Source organism: Muntiacus reevesi, chromosome 16 (genome assembly GCF_963930625.1).
Source record: "Muntiacus reevesi chromosome 16, mMunRee1.1, whole genome shotgun sequence".
In the NCBI taxonomy this organism is placed as follows: Eukaryota; Metazoa; Chordata; class Mammalia; order Artiodactyla; family Cervidae; genus Muntiacus; species Muntiacus reevesi.
Genome location: NC_089264.1, coordinates 7210108 through 7225651, shown reverse-complemented (window position 1 = coordinate 7225651; position 15544 = coordinate 7210108). Strand labels below are relative to the sequence as shown.

The 15544-nt window shown below is 41.4% G+C and overlaps 1 long non-coding RNA gene across 1 annotated transcript; it reads right to left on the bottom strand.

Moving 5' to 3' along the window:
- Nucleotides 1-7459: 7459 nt before the first annotated feature.
- On the bottom strand, nt 7460-15479 carry LOC136148006 (uncharacterized). Its single transcript, XR_010659421.1, has 3 exons — nt 15342-15479; nt 9982-10207; nt 7460-8264 (listed from the first exon to the last, which is right to left on the bottom strand). It is a non-coding gene; the product is annotated as an uncharacterized lncRNA (long non-coding RNA).
- Nucleotides 15480-15544: the final 65 nt, after the last annotated feature.

The window sequence follows — 15544 nt, the reverse complement described above, 5'->3', positions numbered from 1 at the left end:
GTTCCACAGGGTTTCAAGTAAGTGAATGCTAATAATATCAGAAAGCTCTTTCATTTCAAAATAAGGAATGTGCCTTCAGTATTCTAATTATGTAATAGATACATAAACTATAGAATTTTAAGTTTATAAGTTGTATTTCACTGATTTTCTACTAAAGTTTTGAGGCTATCCTGAGATATCTAAGAGTCTTATTCTAAAGACACAATTTAAAAAGGTCTGAGACAATTTTTCAACCTAGCTAAATTCCAAGTTTATCTTTAGACTTAATTGCAACCCAACCCCCAAAATTAATTTAACAGATATAATAGAATCCCACTAGTATCTCTAAGAATGTAGCATCCTTTGTGCCTTGAACTCTTTTGACGCCATCATGTAATAAATGTGCTGTTCCATACAAATATAGACACAAAATCACACAGCACTTAGAACAAATAGAAACTGTTTTACATAGCATCTTGATGAGGTAAGCTGGTGCTATATCCTTTTAACACAACAAAACACAAAGCTGTGAAAGCCTGTTCAGACTTGCCTAGGTTAGGTCACCAAATTACTAATGAAGTCAAAGGATAAAAATTCCCATGGTTTCTGGAACTTGTGAAACACAACAACAATATCCTCTCTTTCATTTAGAATCAAGCTATGTCTGAGATATATTAATATGTGGTTCCACGTGTTCTATTTACTTCAGGCAGCATGAACAGAGGACTGGACTTAGTGGGATGCAGCATGAGTAGGATTTATCTGAAATCAGGGCTCACTATCCTTTGTTTCTGTAATTAATTAACAACACTATAAACAGTCCCTTTTGAGGATATAATGAATCTACCAGTAGTTGAATACTCAAAAAGAATTTGCATTTTGAAAAGGAAATAGAAATGTGAAACATGTAATAAATATTGAGTGACCCCTATGTGCTGAGTGTTTGAGATGTGATGACTATGATAGAGAAGGTCACACTTTGAGTGGGGGCAGATGAAGTAGACAAATAATTTCAGCTAGTCTAGTGCAAAAGAATAACACACAACAGAGTAGTAACAAATTAAAACCTTTAATTTTTAAAATTTAACTATTGTATCAGTTCAGTTCAGTTCAGTCACTCAGTCGTGTCCAACTGTTTGTGACCCCGTGAATCGCAGCATGCCAGGCCTCCCTGTCCATCACCAACTCCCGGAGTTTACTCAAACTCATGCTCATCCAGTAGGTGATGCCATCCAGCCATCTCATCCTCTGTCGTCCCCTTCTCCTCCTGCCCCCAATCCCTCCCAGCATCAGGGTCTTTTCCAATGAGTCAGCTCTTCGTATGAGGTGGCCAAAGTATTAGAGTTTCAGCTTCAGCATCAGTCCTTCCAATGAACACCCAGGACTGATCTCCTTTAGGATGGACTGGTTGAATCTCCTTGCAGTCCAAGGGACTCTCAAGAGTCTTCTCCAACATCACAGTTCAAAAGCATCAATTTTTGGCACTCAGCTTTCTTCACAGTTCAACTCTCACATCCATACATGACTACTGGAAAAACCATAGCCTTGACCAGACGGACCTTTGTTAGCAAAGTAATGTCTCTGCCTTTTAATATGCTGTCTAGGTTTGTCATAACTTTTCTTCCAAGGAGTAAGCGTCTTTTAATTTCATGGCTGCAGTCACCATCTGCAGTGATTTTGGAGCCCAAAAAAATGAAGTCTGACACTGTTTCTACTGTCTCCCTATCTATTTTGCATGAGGTGATGGGACCAGATACCATGATCTTAGTTTTCTGAGATGTTAAGCTCTAAGCCAACTTTTTCACTCTCCTCTTTCACTTTCATCAAGAGGCTTTTCAGTTCCTCTTCACTCTCTGTCATAAGGGTGGTGTCATCTGCATATCTGAGGTTATTAATATAACCTCCTGGCAATCTTGATTCCAGCTTGTGCTTCTTCCAGCCCAGCATTTCTCATGATGTAGTCTGCATATAAGTTAAATAAGCAGGGTGACAATATACAGCCTTGATGTACTCCTTTCCCTATTTGGAACCAATCTGTTGTTCCATGTCCAGTTCTAACTGTTGCTTCCTGACCTGCATACAGGTTTCTCAAGAGGCAGGTCAGGTGGTCTGGTATTCCCATCTCTTTCAGAATTTTCCACAGTTTATTGTGATCCACACAGTCGAAGGCTTTGGCGTAGTCAATAAAGTAGCAATAGATGTTTTTCTGGAACTCTCTTGCTTTTTCGATGATCCAAAGGATGTTGGCAATTTGATCTCTGGTACCTCTGCCTGTTCTAAAACCAGCTTGAACATCTGGAGGTTCTTGGTTTACGTATTGCTGAGGCCTGGCTTGGAGAATTTTGAGCATTACTTTAATAGCATGTGAGATGAGTGCAATTGTGTGGTAGTTTGAGCATTCTTTGGGATGGACTTTCTTGGGATTGGACTGAAAACTGACCCTTTCCAGTCCTGTGGCCACTGCTGAGTTTTCCAAATTTGCTGGCATATTGAGTGCAGCACTTTCACAGCATCATCTGTTAGGATTTGAAATAGCTCAACTGGAATTCCATCACCTCCACTAGCTTTGTTCGTAGTGATGCTTTCTAAGGCCCACTTGACTTCACATTCCAGGATGTCTTGCTCTAGGTGAGTGATCACACTATTGTGATTATCTGGCTCATGAAGATCTTTTTTGTACAGTTCTTCTCTGTATTCTTGCCACCTCTTCTTAATATCTTCTGCCATTTCTGTCCTTTTTCAAACCCATCTTTGCCTGAAATGTTCCCTTGATATCTCTAATTTTCTTGAAGAGATCTCTAGTCTTTCCCATTCTGTTGTTTTCCTCTATTTCTTTGCATTGATCGCTGAGGAAGACTTTCTTCTCTCTCCTGGCTATTCTTTGGAACTCTGCATTCAAATGGGAATATCTTTCCTTTTCTCCTTTGCTTTTTGCTTCTCTTCTTTTCACAGCTATTTGTAAGGCCTCCTCAGACAACCATTTTGCCTTTTTGCATTTCTTTTCCATGGGGATGGTCTTGATCCCTGTCTCCTGTACAATGTCACGAACCTCTGTGCATAGTTCATCAGGCTCTCTATCAGATCTAGTCCCTTAAATCTATTTCTCACTTCCACTGTATAGTCATAAGGGATTTGATTTAGGTCATACCTGAATGGTCTAGTGGTTTTCCCTATTTTCTTCAGTTTAAGTCTGAATTTGGCAATAAGGAGTTCATGATCTGAGCCACAGTCAGCTCCTGGTCTTGTTTTTTTCTGACTGTATAGAGCTTCTCCATCTTTGGCTGCAAAAAATATAATCAATCTGATTTCAGTATTGACCATCTGGTGATGTCCATGTGTAGAGTCTTCTCTTGTGTTGTTGGAAGAGGATTTGCTATGATTTTTAGGATTAAAAGATGCTTACTCCTTGGAAGAAAAGCTAAAGTGTATTAAGAAGCAGAGACATCACTTTGCCGGTAAAGGTCGGTCTCTTCAAAGTTATGGTTTTTCCAGTAGTCGTGTACAGATGCGAGAGTTAGACCATAAAGAAGACTGAGCACTGAAGAATTGATGCTTCAGAGGTGCGGTGTTGGAGAAGACTCTTCAGAGTCCCTTGGAGAGCAAGAAGATCAAACGAGTCAGTCCTAAAGAAATCAACCCTGTATATTTGTTGGAAGGACTGAAGCTGGAGCTGAAGCTCCAATACTTTGGCCACCGGATGTAAAGAGCCCATTAAGTGGAAAAACCTCTGATGCTGGGAAAGACTGAGGGCAGGAGGAGAAGAGAGCCAGTAAGGATAAGGTGGTTGGATGGCATCACTGACTCAGTGGACATGGGTTTGAGCTAACTCCAGGAGATAGTGAAGGACAGGGAGGCCTGGTGAGCTTCAGCCCATGGGGCCACAAAGAGTCAGACATGACTTAGTGACTGAACAACATCGTAGGATATATCTTTCCCTTAAGTGTACAATAGTACTTGTGGCAGTTTTGGCTAGGACTTCCAAAGTTTCCAAAGTTGTGGATCACAACCACCCTGTCGGACATGTAAAAGTAGTAGAAGATAGTTGGCTGTAAGGCTCTAAACTAGTCTGTCTGCTTCTGAGTCCTCAAATGATCAAGAAGTGATGATTGGAGGAGAGAATTTTCAGAGTTCACTGTATTATGTTGTGATACCACCCTTCCTTTCAAGGAAGGGAGGGAGAGCTTAGTCCTGCTTAACCTAAATCAACAAAGGAGGCCTTAAGGCGACTATGGGGGAACCTGAGGTCTGGGGGATATGGGACTGTTTACTTTCCATTTGGAATGGTTGGTTAGTTGCTCAAAGGGTCAAGTGGCCACTTTGTAATAGGATTTCTGGGTTTCCTGAATTCTGGCAGTGAAATACTGCTCCCAGAGTCTATTGGGATAAACAGTGGTTTTTCCGTGAACCAAATCTTGTAAAGCCACTCACTTAGAAAGCCAGCATGGGGTCTTCTTAGATTATGCCCTGAAGAATAGCCAAGAGGGCTGCCTAGTCCTCTGTAGAAAGAAGCCAAGGAAACAAAGAAAGCTAAAGAGAAGTAGGAACAGAGATGCATTAGCTCTTGTCATGGGAACCCACAGGGAGAGTAGAGTGGGTCTTGAATGAATCCATGAAAATGCAAAATGAGAAAATGTCAATTTTAAGAGACTTCCATTGTGGTCCAATGGCTAAGACTTCACTCTCTCTCAGCAAGGGAATGAGATTCCACATGCTGCAACTCGAGTTCACATGCTTCAACTAAGAGTTTGCATGCTGCAACTAAAGATTCCCCATGCTGCAACGAAGAGCAAAGACCCCACGTGCCACAACTAAGAAGTGGCACAGCCAAATACATAAAAGAAATATTTTAAAGATAGAAAAAGAATCAATTTTGAACATCTGCCAAGTCCAGAAAGTTTCTATGCTAGATCATGAAGACAGTACCAATTTAGTAAGAACTTTTCCAGAAAACTGTTCATTAAGTCCCCTCGGTCCCCACACTCCTACCTTGGGGTGGGGGTCTGCAGATCTAACTGTGGAGCCGGAGCACCCCCAGGAGGATGGAGAGAAGCAGCAGATGGCCCCCTCCTTTCTCTGCCTCTGCAGTGGTTAGCTTCATGCCTGCAACTGGCCTGAAGATGGGGGTAAGGAGACAAGCCTTTACCAGAAAGCCAGAATTAAATTGTGACTTCTTATTTTGATTGTTATGTGTGTGTTAGTCACTCAGTCGTGTCTGACTCTTTGATACCCCATGGACTGTAGCCCACCAGGCTCCTCTGTCCATGGGATTCTCCAGGCAAGAATACTGGAGTGGGTTGCTATGCCCTTCTTCAGGGGATCTTCCTGACCCAGGGATCAAACCCAGGTCTTCATTGCAGGCAGATTCTTGCCAACTGAGCCACCAGGAGAGGCACCCCCCCCCCACCTCGCCCCCATCTCGTTGATTGTTATAATGAGATGAAAACTTGAATAACCAAATAACTGTTTCCAATAAAAAAGAATGACCAGAAAAACTATGAAGACTGCTTAAGTTTTCATCCAAAGACAAGGGAAGAACCAGTTTCACAGAAAGAGTAGTAGAAGACAAGAATTAATTTGCTTTATGAATATATGCTACAAGCCCTGCTGGATCAGTATTCTAAATACAAAGGTAATCTTCCTATGCATGCAGACTCAGTGTCCGACTCTTTATGACCCCATGGACTGTAGCCCACCAGGTTCCTCTGCTCATGGGATTCTCTGGGCAAGAATACTGAAGTGGGTTGCCATTTCCTTCTTCAGAAGATAGTCCTGACCCAGGGATCGAACCTTCGTATAGTGTACCTCCTGCATTGGCAGGCAGATTCTTCACCACCTGGGAAGCCCTAATCTTCCTATACATCTTAACAAAAATTTTCCAAATTATACTATTGCCATATGTACATATGTGTGTAGACGTACATACAGAATCATGTGCTTTTACCCCTGCTATGAAAATAATACCTGTTTTCAGAAACTACCAATTCAGTCTTGGGTACAGATGTGAAAGAGTTGCTTACTTATAATGTCATTTCCAGTTTTTCTGAATTAGCTAACTTACAGAGCAGTAATGCTGTGCTACAAATACGGAAATTGTTTATTTTGGCCTAAGATGAGTCTTACTATAAGTAAGGTCCAGCCTTTAGAGACATAACAAAACAATTACAGTTGGAAATTGAAGTTAGAACCCTATCCAGCTCCTCTCCATGAGAAAATGTCCAATTTTTTTCCCTTCAGTAAAGCTCTTCAAGTTTCTGTGGCCAAAGCTGTTTTTCTCTGCTAAATTTCACTAGGATCAACATGCTTTGAGTTATTGTACATATGACCCATAAACAGATGAGAGAGAAAAAAAAATAAACCAGTTGAGATCATTCAAATCGGAGGGAATTCTGCATTACCAGCGAGTAGCCAGTGAGTGCTAATTCTGCACATTCCTAAGTCATCTGACATAAATGCCCAGAGGAGAAGGCTGGGAAGGAGAAAGTAGGGCGACTCCAGTGATTTCTCTTGGATGCACTGATTTATAATCTAAAACAGATTTAGCCATAATTTGGTCTTAATATCTGTATTTTTGTGCACATATACAAGAATTGTCTTTTCATATTCATTTGAAACTTAATTCTTTGGAATTTAGAAATTTTAAATACTGTAAAAATTACAGCGTTTGCATTGGCTACAATAATCTGTTATACTGTTTTTTGAATTGGCATATAATTGCTTTGCAATGTCGTGTTAGTTTCTGATGTACAGCAAAGTAAATCAGCTGTGTGTATACTTGTATCCCCTGCAGCTTGAGCCTCCCTCCCACTCCCACCTCCCCCATTACACCTGTCTAGGTCACCACAGAGCACCGAGCTGAGTTCCCTGTGCTATACACAGCTGCTTCCCACTAGCTATCTGTTCTACACACAGTAGTGTATAGTATATGTCAATCCATTCCCCGCCTCCCGTGTCCACCTACCCCTGCGTCTGCATCTCTATTCCTGCCCTGCAAACAGGCTCATCTGTACCATCTTTCTAGATTCCATACATGTGTGTTAATAAATGATGTTTGTTTTTCTCTTTTGATTACTTCACTCTGTATGAATATGTCGCCTGTTTTAAAGAATGTATCCAGTGAAATCTATAATCATGGTGCTTGCATGCTAAGTTGCTTCAGTCATATTCGGCTCTGTGCGATCCTATGGGCTGTAGCCCATCAGGCTCTTCTGTCCATGGAATTCTCCAGGCAAGAATACTGGAGTGGGTTACCATGCTGTCCTCCAGGGGATCTTCCCGACCCAGGGATTGAACTTGCGTGTCTTAATTGAACTTGCGTGTCTTAATTGAACTTGCGTGTCTTAACGTCTGTTGCATTGGCAGGCAGGTTCTTTACCACGAGCGCCACCTGGGAAGTTTGGGTACAAAGTTATAAAAATAGTTTGTAGTATTTTTCTGATCCAAATTTCTGGAATAGTGTATTCCTTTATAATAGTACTTTGTAATTAGACCAAATCTTGTACAGTTTGTGTGTGTGTTTTAAAAAATACCGTAAATATTTTAAAATCCCCCAAATCCCAAACAGATCAGTAAAAAGTGAGCAGCACTTACTATTATATCATCAATTCCTCTTTGACTATGAGTTTTATGTATTTATTATTTTTGGCCGCACTGGGTCTTCGCTGTGCCGGCTTTCTCTAGTTGTGGCATGCAAGCCTAGCATCATGTGGGATTTAGTTCTTCAGTCAGGGATAGACCCTGTGTCCCCTGCATCGAGTTGTGGATTTTTAACCTCTGGAACACCAAGGAAGTCCCTATAGGTTTTATTTTGATTCATTCCAGAACATACTTTCTTTTTCTAATTGTTTTTAACATTTCAAATTCTGGAGAGAGAGAAAACTCAAAGAATTAAGCTGTAAAAACAAGCACATTTGAAAAATAGTGTAAAGCATTAAGGCTGTTAGTTGGAGTGAGCTACAGAACAAAACCTCCTGTTATTAAAAACCACTGAATAAGCTCCCAAAAGTATTTGCTTCATAAACAATTTCATTTCTTACGTAAGTATGGTAATCTTCTTAGAGAAAGCCCTACATGCTGTTACAGGTATTTCAAACTTTACAGATTTCTAACTGAACATTTTCTGTGTTACAGAGAGATGCCTGTGTGCGTGCTCAGGGGCTCGGTCATGATGGACTCTTGGCGACCCCATGGACTGTAGTCCACCAGCCTCCTCTGTCCATGGGAGTTTTCAGGCACAAATACTGGAGTGAGTTGCCCTTTCCTTATCCAGGAAATTGAGATACACTGACCTGTTAAAATAAATTATAGAAGAGATAAATTAGGGGGAAATTGCTTTCATTCCATAGGGATATTTCATTTTATTAAATTTTTTATCTCAACTGTATTATTAGTGTTTTTGAAATAGGAATAAAGTTACAGCGAATGTTGAAGAAATTGTATAGAAATAATAGAAGAATTCATAAAAGGTAGAACTATACATCCACTTCCTCCTAATTATAAGTGTTTTTAAAGCCTCTTACTCTTCTCTCTTCTTGATAATTTAAATGTTCTAAAATATCAGTTCAGTTCAGTTCAGTTGCTCAGTCGTGTCTGACTCTTTGCACCTCCATGGACTGCAGCACGCCAGTCTTCCCTGTTCATCACCAACTTGTGGAGCTTACTCAAACTCACATCCATCACAATGGTAGTGCCATCCAACCATCTCATCCTCTGTCATCTCTTTCTTCTCCTGCCTTCAATCTTTCTATCCCAGCATCAGAGTCTTTTCCAATGAGTCCATTCTTCACATCAGGTGGCCAAAGTATTGGAGTTTCAGCTTCAGCATCAGCCTTTTCAATGAATATTCAGGACTGATTTCCTTTAAGATGGACTGGTTGGATCTCCTTGCAGTCCAAGGGATTCTCAAGAGTCTTCTCCAACACCACAGTTCAAAAGCATCAATTCTTTGGTGCTCAGCTTTCTTCACAGTCCAACTCTCACATCCATACGTGACTACTGGAAAAACCATAGCTTTGACTAGACAAAGTTTTGTTGGCAAAGTAATGTCTCTGCTTTTTAATATGCTGTCTAGGATGGTCATAACTTTTCTTCCAAGGAGTAAGCGTCTTTTAATTTCATGGCTGCAGTCAACATCTGCAGTGATTTTGGAGCCCCAAAAGTAAAGTCTCTCATTGTTTTCATTATTTCCACATCTATTTGCCATGAAGTGATGGACCAGATACCATGATCTTAGTTTTGTGAATGTTGAGTTTTAAGCCAACTTTTTTATTTTGCCTACTTTCTTCAATTTAAGTCTGAACTTGACAATAAGGAGTTCATGATCTGAGCCACAGTCAGCTCCTGGTCTTGTTTTTGCTGACTGTATAGAGCTTCTCCATCTTTGGTTGCAAAGAATATAATCAATCTGATTTCAGTACTGACCATCTGGTGATGTTCAGATGTCTCTGCTTACTACTTGAAAGAAAAGTTATGACCAACCTAGACATCTGGTGATGTCCATGTGTAGAGTCTTCTCTTGTGTTTTTGGAAGAGGGTGTCTGCTGTGACCAGTGTGTCCCCTTGGTAAAACTCTGTTAGCCTTTGCCCTGCTTCAGTCTGTACTCCAAGGCCTTACTCATTATCTGTTCTTAACACATCCTATAGGATTCATCCACTCTATTTTGTGCGCTCCAGCAGAACTGATTTTTGCAAATAATGCAGTCATTTAACTAACTAACCAATATTTAAATAGTTTTCTTCATCTATTTAGTTAAGTATGTTGACATTACTTAAAGTGTCTTTGCATTATTTTATGCTTTTCACTTTGCCTTGTCTCACTTGCTTCTTTCTTTTCTCTCATTTTGAAAAGACTAGGGATTTTTTGTGCTAATTCTCCAGGTAAATCAAACATACTCCATTCTCCACATTTTTCCAGTTAACACTGACATATAATCTCTGAAATATTCTTCTTATATTCCAGGAAACCAATCTTTAATGAAATTTTTTTAAGTATTTTTAAAAACTTACTTGGCTCCACCTGGTCTTAGTTGTGACACATGGGATCTTTGATGGTCATTTCAGCATGCGGGATCTTTCACTGCAGGCATTCAAACTCTTTAATTGTGGCATGTGCAATCCATTTCCCTGGCCAGAAGTAGAAACTGGGCCTCCTCCTTTGGAAGCGTGGAATTTTAGCCACTGGACCATCAGGAAAGTCTCCAGAATAATTTAATCACAGTGCCCTTAATAAAATCTATTGACAGATGATAAGAAAAACCATCTTAATCCCTGTTTCTTATGTAGTCCATTCATTTACACGTGAGGCTTGCTAAGTATTCTCTCGTGCTACAGCTGCACTAGGTCTTAACTGTTTTCCTGTTGGGCACAATCACGGACAGAGAAACCTGCACCCATGGCTGTAAATGAATTTCCACGGACGATGTAGAAAATGTCAGATGCTAACTGGCTGTCTCCCATCCCTCCCAAAACAGCTACTTACAACCAACCTTCCCAACGAAGCTCAGAAAAATTAGAGTTAGCCTCAACCAGTTCATCAATAAGCATTTGTTGAGTGTTTGTTCTTTCCAAGGCACTGGGAGAAAGCATTCGTTTCTAGTTCTTTAGCTCTTTCCTAAAAAGTTTCTTACCAAATGTATTTTTTAAAAGTCATTTAAGAATATCTCTTTTTATTTTAGGAGATTTTTCTCTCACCCAGTTATAAGTTCATAAAAAGTACAAGAAAAAAGGTATGTTTTAGGAAAACAGATAAAAATTTTAATATACCTGGAAGATTGGATACATAAAGGAGAATAGAATGAAAATGGGAGGGGTAACAGAGGACTGTTTTGCATATAATGCTAGGTAGTTTAGATTTTAATCCTCTTGAACCTAGAGCTGTGTTATGTAATATAGTAGCTGATAAACCAAATATGGTTAATTACATTAATTAAAACCAAATAAAAATTCTATTCCTTGGGTACACTAGGCACTAAGTCCTCAGTGCATACATATTGCTAGTGGTTTAGTGCAAATAGCACATTTCTATAATTATAAAATTATTTCTTGGACAGCACTGCCCCCAGACAGTGGGGAAGCATGCAAAAATTTTTAGTAGAGTTGGAAGTGATAAATGTTTATTTTTCCACAAATCTCTAGGAAAAATTTGATAGACTGAAAACTGATAGGAAAATTAGGATATGAATCAGGATATGTATCATCCAAGGTTGTGTTTATAGAAATGAAGATAAGGAGGCCGAAGGACAGGTAGAGTGCTTCTTATTTAGGAAAATGGCTGGCTACTGATCCCACGCACTGAAAGAGGAACCATTTTCGGAGTAGAATTAAAAAGACAGGCCCAGGGAGCTCTACTTAACGCACTGCGGTGACCTGGATGGAAGGAAGTCCGAAAGCGCGGGGTATGTATGTGTGTTCATTCTTCTGTACAGCAGGAACTGACAGAACACTATAAAGCAACTACACTTCAATAAAAGGTAATGAAAAAATAAATGAATGCGGGTAACTGATGGATTCACCTTATAGCCATCTCCGCTTTGAGACTGTGAGGGACATTTTAGTAAGATAGGCAATAGGCAGTTGGATGCGTAAGTTTGGAAGAGTCATCCTCAAGGAACTTAGGGGGGTGCATGGTCAGGTCACTGAAGACGTTTGCTCTCTTGCTCTCTGCACACGCCCTGCACCCCTACTGCCTGCATCCTAATCAGATGGCTGACCTTCTTCTGAACTTGCCTCAGGCTCCAGCTAGTGATTTAGTGATTGTTCTCATCAAAGGGGTGGGGAGGGGCATGCCCCTTTACTGGTTTCCCTAGTAACTAATGAGCCCACCGGACATCAGTTCCCTTATAACTAGTAATACACTCCCGTCGCCCCAGTGAAGATGGCCACCATGTCTTGCCTGCCGTCTGCCATACCCCATGAGGTGTTGCTCCAGGACTTTGCTTCACACATGTGAGTTCCCCATCCATTAAACCATTGGTGTCTCTGTTGCTAACTCTGGGCTTGAAGCTGGGTGAACACAGGACTTGTAGGTCTATGGGATGGAGCCCAAGAGGGGAGCTGCATTCATTGTTACTGAGATCTTTTATTTGTTGTTGTTTGGTTGCTAAGTCATGTCAGTCTCTTTTGTGACCCCGTGGACTATAACCCGCTAGGCTCCTCTGTCCACGGGATTTTTCTGGCAAGAAAACTAGAGTGGGTTGCCATTCCCTCATCCAGGGGAGCTTCCCAATCTAGGAACTGAACCCACATCTCCTGCATTGGCAGGTGGATTCTTTACCACTGAGACACCTGGGAAAGCCTCATCTCTCATTACTTCCTTCAAATAAGTGCCTACAAGTAAAACTGCTTTTTCAAAGAATATGAATTATATTTGGGGAATTTTCAAATTTCTTCTTCCCCCGCCCCTGCCACACACATTCCCTAGTGGCCCTTATTTTGTCGTGATGAAGAAATATTACTGATGCACATGTACAGTACTCTACAGGTGTGCTGGTGTGGTCTGGTGTTTTAAAATTCATTGGGAGATAGACTCGAGTTACATCCCTTTGTTTGTGAAAACTGCAACAACTCTCTGCTACATGCCAATGGCTTTGTAAATACTATAAGGTAGTACACATTTGCTTCTTTATCAGTACACATTTCAGGCAGGAAAACAAATCATACAAGGAATTCTAAAGAGACAGCATTTGCTATGGAGAAACGTTGAAGGCTAGAAGAGCAAAAGGTGGAAGGTGAGATTAAATCATAAATTCCTAATTTCAGGAAGTGGCTGCCAGCCCTAGAACTGGTAGGATAGAGTGGGGAGGTGGTATTTTCAGAGCCTAAGAGCAAAGTCACTTCTGGGGACACCCACCTGAGTGTAGGGAAAGGGAAGGTTGGACCACTAAGGAGGGGCTTCCTCAACTGGCTCTACGACTTTGTAAAGGTCACAGACATTCCCCCAGACATAGAAGCAGAGAGGCAGAGAAATAAAGGACAATAGCTTTTCCATGTTCCACCTTCTAATCTGCCTGTGCAGAATTCTTGGCAGAATCTTACAGGAATCCATCAGACAAGGAAAGTTGGGAAATTCAGTTTGTGAACTCCCAGCTCAACCATCATCACAGAGCAGTGTGGGTGAGTATGGGGTTCAAATACCACTCACTGCACTACACTTTACCAGGAAAAATTTTTTTCCCTCCTTTCAATAGTAAGCTCCCTAAAGAAAACTGTCTGATTTTGTTTTTGTTTTTTTATATACCCGAGGGTCCATAATAGTGTCTGTCCCATAAAATGCTCAATAGATATCAATGCATATTTGAGTGAACAAAGTGTCTATTTACATCACTGATCAATAAAAGTTCAAATCAGTACTCATGTGACTGGCAAGTGATGCAGCTAATTTTAAGTATAAGTTAGTATTGCCTTTTACAGTATAGGGCCCTTGGAAGTCAGCATATTTTTTCAAGTAGTGCTGCCATTACTCAAAGGATTTTTAGGACTCCTTGAAATTGCCTTTCAGAGCTACTTATTGAGAAATACATGACAACTGGTAGAGTCTAGAACTGGTTATTTCCAGCTAAGACAAATGAACAAACACAAAAAGGGGACCCCTAGCATCTGACCTCTAGACCATGAACCAAAACATGTTTTACTATGACCCACCCGTTACTGAGTTTAGCCCTTTTGACCTAGCCTGGACCACTTGCTTTTGATCTGGAGGATTTAATACTATTTTCAAAACGTAAATCCCCTCTTGAAGAATATAGACTTGTTACTATTAGTAAGTACTTGCCACAATTTCCAATTAAACATGGAGCCACATGACTTTCTTAGTCTACTTCTGCTAGTACTTTGAATTTGGAATAAGATGATAATATGGTGTATAGTGGTAATAACTTAAGACTTCAGTCTTTGCTGCCTTCATATAAAGAGAGGAGAAGCATCACGGAGTCCCCTGCTACAAGCAGGTTATTTCAGTAGGCTATTTGTTTTTATATCTCAGGGTTATTTCCAGCTAAGACAAATGCACAAGCACAAAAAAGGGGCCCCGTAGCATCTGACCTTTAGAATACAACCAAGACTTGTTTTCCTTTGACCCATCTGTTACCAAGTCTAAGCTTATACTGCTTGCTGCACAAAAGGCCAGTAATCAAGAGGCAAGCAAGTAGTGGGGACAAGGAATAATGACTTCCTTTGGAAAGTCAGTTAAGCAAGAACAGAGTGGACTCATGCCCCAAAGAACCATCTTGCCTGAGTTAGAATTTAGGCTTTTTTTATAGTAAAAGTGGAGGGAGTAAAGTCAAACGCCTTCTGTTTCCTATCAGCCTCTGGAGGGGGGTGTGTTAATTTCTTTCTCCTGGCAGTGATTCACAGGAGGGTCTGGTCAGGATGTTTCCTATGAGAAGGATTTTAGCTTAATGTGCATTCCCTGGAAAGCAGGATTCCCAGAGATGGGCCATTTATGTATAACTTAAGCTTATAGACAGCATCCTTTTAGTGATTAACTTGTAATAGAGGACAAAACAAGTCAAAGTGAAAGTGTTAGTCGCTCAGTCCTGTCCAACTCTTTGCAACCCCATGGACTGTAGCCTGCCAGGCTCCTCTGTCCATGGGATTCTCCAGGCAAGAAGACTGGAGTGGGTTGCCATTCCTTTCACCAGGGGACCTTCCTGACCCAGAGATCGAGCCTGGGTCTCCTGCATTGCAAGCAGTTTCTTCACTGTCTCAGCCACTTATTACACATTCACTTCCCTAAACAAAAGAATCCATAAAGATGCATTCTGGTAAAATAGAAAACTTCTCAAGGGTGAGTTGTGAGGAGCATGAGCCGATACAGTGACTGTTCCCTGGGATGTGCAGTGCTAAGGCGCTTCAGTCGTGTCCAACTCTTTGCTACCCCATGGACTGCAGCCCGCCAGGCTCCTCTGTCCATGGGATTCTCCAGGCAAGAATGCTGGGCTGGGTTGCCATGCCCTCCTCCAGGGGATCTTCCTGACCCAGGGATCGAACCCGTGTCTCTCATGTCTCCTGCATTGTTGTTCCCTGCCTACAGAGAAATGCAAGTAATAATAAAAATCTCAATAAACAGCTCCGTGGCGGTATGCTTTTAGCTCCGCTTATTCTTTCAATCTTCAACTCTGTGAAGTAGGCCCTCTTATCACTTCCACTGTACAAATGAGAAAACTAGAGGCACACAGACGGTGATTAACTAGCCAAGGCCATTCAGCTAGTAAGTCCCAGGTTTAAACCCGGCAATCGGACTCGAGTTGTAGTTTTAGCAAAAAACCTGGTATCCAGCAATTTTTAAAACGTCAGCACTAGCAACTGGGGAATTACTGGAAAAAGGAATCGACAATACGGCCCACAACTCGGAAACAGTGCTAACAGACCTTCGAAGCCTGCAGTCCCAGGAGAGCACAGTGAGAGGCCATGCCACTTGCCCGCGCCACTCTGAGGTCCCGCGCTCTCGGAAGGGCGGACACCTTCCGTTACGCCCCCGGCGCCGCAGGACACTCATTTGGCCTCTGCTAAACGGCGTCAAATCGCGGCGTCCGGGAGGAGGCGGGACTTCCGGCCCCGTGGCGCAAAATTC